The sequence below is a fragment of the Pituophis catenifer genome, unplaced genomic scaffold (assembly GCF_029215685.1).
Source record: "Pituophis catenifer annectens isolate HBS135680 unplaced genomic scaffold, rPitCat1.0.hap2 SCAF_14, whole genome shotgun sequence".
Taxonomy (NCBI): domain Eukaryota; kingdom Metazoa; phylum Chordata; class Lepidosauria; order Squamata; family Colubridae; genus Pituophis; species Pituophis catenifer.
In genome coordinates, this window is record NW_027256894.1 from 18,608,328 (window position 1) to 18,614,384 (window position 6,057).

Consider the following 6,057-nt stretch of genomic DNA (forward strand, 5'->3'; position numbering starts at 1 on the left):
TTTACATTTATTTACTTATTTTCCAAGTTCAGTTTGTCATAATTGACAGATGTAGACAAAAAAAGTAACTCCAAACTTCTATCCATCCAGAGAAGATGGGGGAGAGAATTTTCCATGGTTCAGCCATTTCCTTCCCCACTATTTCGAAGTAGGTGGTCCATCCACTCCGGAACTTAATTGTACCTGCCTGAAGATTCTCCCAGGTGTTCAATGGTGCTCTGATACTCTCTTAGCAACTAAGAAAGAAATGCACCCTACAATGTTCAGCATCTACACTAACCTAGTGATACTCTGAGCTTGACCAGCTCCTAACTAAATTCCCACACAAGTTGATTAATAACAATGCTGTTGAACAACAAGACACTGGGACAAATATTGAGCGGGAACCCCCAGCTTGGTCTGTGCTCCACAGATTGTGTACCGCTACCTGAGATACGGGAAAGAAAGATGATTTGAGGCATGAGACGTAACTTTGCCACCACGCTTAAGGATATCACTGAACTTCCCAGCAGGATTGGCAAAACTTCCTGCCAATTCCTGCAGTTGGGTGAGCTGTTTTTGGCCCAAATGAAAGGAAAAAAAAAAACATGGTCTGAAGAGTTGTGACACCATCACTTACCTAATTGGCTGGCCTCCATTCCTCTGTTTATCAACGACTTCACCGGGGAGGCAGTCATAACAGTGGCTGATGACCTGTGGGACAAGAGGATTGGGCTTACGGGTTCTTTGTGCAGAGTTCTGACTTCTCCTTCAGTTATGAATTGGGAGGCCCAAATGCAGGAAACTCTTGTGAGCTGGCCAGAAGAGGCTGGGATAAATTCCTAGAAGAACGCCTTTGGTGTAGACTCGCTAGAAAAACTCAAGTCTGCTCCAAGCCTCTTAAACAGATCGTCCTCTAGACCATCTCAACCCTGGTTCTTCTGGATACTTCATGTGTGCTTGATGTGTGCTATGCTCATGTGTGAGTCCTTCCTCTTCGGGGCTCCTGTAGTGTAGCAGGAAAGATTAGTCATTAACGCTGTGTAAGCAGTTGCCTGTCTGTCATCCTCTTAATCTTTAGTTTTCAAAGGTGGGACCATTAGCTCCATAATCAAAGAACAAGAAAGATTTCTGAAGATTTCCGTCAGCGAGCTCAGGATGACAGCAGAATGCGATGAGCCCCATCTTGGCAGGGGCTTTGGGTGCACCATTTCTATGCCCTCTGGCTTCACACATCTGCCACTAAGTTGTTTTTCTTGGAGAGACGATTCCTTTTCTGGAAGGTTCATTTATTTGGTCGCCAAATAGGCAGGGTGAGGTCCGCTTGGGTTCCCAAGACGTTAGTTCTGCCTTTGCTCTGATTCTACCACCTTGTCCTCAACTCCTGGGTCCTACCCAGGAGGAGCAAAGGTTTTGGGTAAGAAAAATCCAGTCAACCTACAAGGGCAGCTGCTGATCACAACTGAATATTTTATAAGGCAGATTTTTTCAGCGAGAAGAGCGTACTACCTCGGCGAGCAGGTTCTGTATTATTGATGAAGGGAAAGGTGAAGCAGAAGCAATTGCAACACAGAATATAAGGCTCATATTTATTTATTTAGAAAATTTATATTGCCACCTATTCGCACATGGCGACTCAAGGCGGCTGACAAAGACAACAGCACAATACAAAAGAAAGAAAAAAAAGAAAAAAAACCCTCATTCCGGCAACAACACACATCCATACAAGCCATTTAATGGGCTCCATCCCACTCTGGGTTCCCCAGGCCCGCTGGCAGAACCACGTCTTCAGGACCTTCCGAAAGAGTATTAGAGTAGGGGGCCAGTCTAATCTCCAGAGGGATGACATTCCAGAGAAGGGGAGCCACCACAGAGAAGTCCCTTCTTCTGGATCTCGCCAGATATATCTCCTTGAGGGATGGGATTCACAATATTCCTTGTCTCCCCGCTCTATACCAAGGTTCTGCGATCTCAGAAGACGTGGCAAAAAGGAATGAGCTGAGGCTGAATGCAGGTAGTCCCCCACTTACGATCGTTCGTTTAACAACGGTTCAAAGTTATGAAAGCTTCGGAAAAAGCGACTTGTGCCCCATCAAGGTTATGACCGTCATACCATCCCTGCGGTCACATTTCGGGCACTTCGCAATCGGCTTGCATTTAAGATGGTTGCAATGTCTTGCAAACATGATTTGTGACTTTCCCAGTTGGCTTTCGACCAGCAAAGTCAGTCGGAGAAGCCTGAAGAACCGTGGTAACGATGGTTGTAAAACTGGATCCAGTTACACAATGTCTTGCTTAACAACCATATCGCTTAGGGTCCCAATTATGCTTGTATGTCAAGAATTGCCTATACTGGACAGCCCACAATCAGTCAACCTGTGCGGCCCCGTTGCGAACCAGTAGTAAAGGTAAGTAGAAGCCACTCTGCTCTGCAAGTAAAATCATCATTCTAGTTTATTCATCATTGCGCCATTATGCAATACCGCTTCATTTAGGCCAGGGGTCTGCAACCTTAAACACTCAAAGAGCCATCTGGACCCGTTTCCCACAGAAAAGAAAACACCGGGAGCCACAAAACCCTTCCCTTGCCTGACTATTTCTTGAGCGGCCACAAAACTAGCATATGTAGTTGAATTAAACGTTCTGTTTTCTTCTGAAACTTTTCTTTTCTTGGATTTATCCATGGCTGGCCTACCGGGGGGGTTGAAAAGCTCATTAAATCGCGCGCCGGTGGATGTCGCACATTGGTGGTTGTGACACATATTTTGAGTGACAGAGCCACATCAGAGGGGTGAAAGAGCCACATGTGGCTCCAGAGCCTCAGGTTTCTGACCCCTGATTTAGACTGTTTTCCTGTGAAGATTTACTGAGTTGCAGCAAAGCTCCGAGTCCTTCCAAGCTGGCCATTGCCTCCCCTTCCTGCTATTTTGAGTGCTATTCATAGCTCCAGCTCTGAGAAGAAAGAGAAGGACGTCAGCCGTCTTCCCCTACGCACAGAGGGGGAGACAGAAGCTACAGGATATAGTTTGATTCATTCAGGCTTTGTAGAGACTTTCTGATTTCCAGCAAGGCTGACACCGCCTTCTGTTATTTGACTATTCCGGTTGTTGTGAACGCATCTGCCACTCTGCTTTTCGGAATTCCCAAGGCGACAATCTAAGTATCACAAAGCTTTTTATTTTATTTTATTTTATTTTCATTTTAAAAGGATTCCTTTTTATAGCCAACTGTTTGGCAAAGCTTTTGCAAAGAATCGAGGCTGCCAAAAAAAAAAAAAAAAACCACAGTTGGGCGGTTGGAGGTCCCGATTCTCCAAGCGGCCTCCTTTTTAAAGCACGCAGGTTTGAGCAGATTTGATGGGTGCAAACCAATCCCTCAGCTAATCCCTTTTACTCTGGGCAGGGGAAGGGGTGGGGTGGGGTGGGGTGGGGGGAGGAAGATAGGCAAGCAAGCTGCAGAGAATCTGCTAGTTAAACAAAAAAAAAAAAAAAACCCAATTAGCTTTAGGATTGAGAGAGCAGCTCTGAGTGTGTCAGTGCTGGCCCGAGACAGATGGTGCTGAAAGATGCTTGATCAGACATTAGCACTAAGGTCCTTAATCTACAGCCCTGATCTCCATGTCTCTAGGAGGCCCTTTCTGACCAGGAAGACAGCCAGATGCACACTGCTAGTGTAGCTCCCTCCCCCAAAATTAACACTGTTGTATATCCCAGAACTTATTTTTCAAATCTTTAGTAGCAAGAAAACTACTACTACTACTACTACTACTACTACTACTACTACTTCCTCCTTCTCTTCCTCCTCTTCTTCTCCTCCTCCTCGTCCTCTTCTTCTTCGTCTTTCTCCTCCTCCTCCTCTGCCTCCTCCGCTTCTTCTTCTTCTTCTTCTTCTTCTTCTTCTTCTTCTTCTTCTTCTTCTTCTTCTTCTTCTTCTTCTTCTTCTTCTTCTTCTTCTTCTTCTTCTTCTCCTCCTCCTCCTCCTCCTCCTCTGCCTCCTCCGCTTCTCCTTCTCCTTCTCCTTCTTCTTCTTCTTCTTCTTCCTCCTTCTCCTCTTCCTCCTCATCCTCTTCTTCTTCGTCTTTCTCCTCCTCCTCCTCTGCCTCCTCCGCTTCTTCTTCTCCTTCTCCTTCTCCTTCTTCTTCCTTCTCCTCCTCCTCCTCCACTACTACTACTACTACTACTACTACTACTACTTCTTCTTCTTCATCATCTTCTTCTTCTTCTTCTTCTTCTTCTCCTTCTCCTTCTCCTTCTCCTTCTCCTTCTCCTTCTCCTTCTCCTTCTCCTTCTCCTTCTCCTTCTCCTTCTCCTTCTCCTTCTCCTTCTCCTTCTCCTTCTCCTTCTCCTTCTCCTTCTTCTTCTTCTTCTTCTTCTCCTTCTCCTTCTCCTTCTCCTTCTCCTTCTCCTTCTTCTTCTTCTTCTCCTTCTCCTTCTCCTTCTCCTTCTCCTTCTTCTTCTCCCTCCTCCTCCTCCTCCCCCTCCCCTCCTCTCCTCCTCCTCCTCTTTTTTGCTTGTCTGATGCAAATTCCAAGGTTCCATTTGAGTCAATGGAGCAAAGGAATCATTGCAGCAGGCTAAACATTTCTCACGAAGGCTGTTTGTCCTGCTCTGACACATCACCCTGCCTTGACCCCCTGCCTGCTTTGTCCCCTCAGGTTGACCTGTAAAAGAGGTCATGTTTGGGGCTGGGATCTCACTGGGGGAGACTCATCTTCGCTTTTCATGGATCTAATTCCCTGTCCCGGATTTTACCTCTCAGTTCTTGCTTTATGGTACTTTTGATGGCTGTATCTGACTAAGCCCTGACATCTGATCACCTTGCTTTGGAAGTTATCCAAGGTAATGAGAGATAGGCCATCAGTTTGAACTTGGATAGAATACAGTTTTAGGACTCGTCACTCTGCTATTCCTATTCCACCTTCTGGATGAGGTTTTATAAATGGTAATTATGTATTTCCTTGATGTTCTTGTCCTCCAAACTGGATAGCTGGATTTTCTCTTTCTTTTCCTTTCCTTTCCTTTCCTTTCCTTTCCTTTCCTTTCCTTTCCTTTCCTTTCCTTTCCTTTCCTTTCCTTTCCTTTCCTTTCCATCTTTCTTTCCTTCTTTCCTTTCTTTCTTCCTTCCTTCCTTTCTATCTTTCTTCTTTCTTTCTTTCCTTCCTTCCTTCTTCCTTCCTTCCTCTGTCTTTCTTTTCTCTTTTTTCTCTTTCTTCTTTCTTTCTTTTCTTTCCCACTTATCTGAACCCCCCCATCTCCCTCAGAGAGGAATATTGCAATGGTCTCTCATAAGACATGGGTTCCACAACACATTAAAAGCCAACATCCTCTCTCTGCGATGTAAAATGGGAAGGCTTCAGGTTCATAAGACCACACGTAGTATGAGATGTCCCTCAAAACAATGAGAAGTTCTAGAGATTATATTTGTAGATACCTGTAGATAGTGGAGATTATTTATTAGCTCAGTTTTGTGTTCATAACTTTATCATTCTATATCAAGGAACCGTTTTTCAATCATCCGTTCCTCTTGAAAGTTTAGTGATTTGCTGTTGTGGCCCACCGGCGGCCAATGGAGCTGGCAGCAGAGTCGGACAGTGGGCCAGTCCTGGGGGCTGGGGAAACCTCGGATGAGGGCTCTGCGTCGGAGGCAGAGAGGGATATAGACAGCAGTGAGGCAGAGGAGCAGCTGGAGCAGCTGGAGCCCATTTCCAGTGTGCACATACGCAGAGCTGCCAGAAGACAAGAACAACTCAGAAAGCAGGGTCAACTTGGGAGTAAAGCCACACCTTGGAGGTGATTGGCCCCTCCCATAGGAAACAAAAGAGGAGCGAACAGCGAGTGGGCTTTTGCAGAAAACAATTCATTTGTTTTCATTCAGTCAGTTCAAGAGTGGAAAATTCTGTTCGAGACTTTAAGAGACCCTTGCACTGCGTTTGCAAACTAGTTATCTGGCAGCTTTCCAAGCGAGATAAGGTTTGTGTTGATAAATATTCCTCTGAAAGACTGTTTGCCAAGCCTTGCTGACTGTGAATGAAAGGAATTCACAGTCGTGTAAATTAAAGGGGTTTTGCCGGGACCAAGA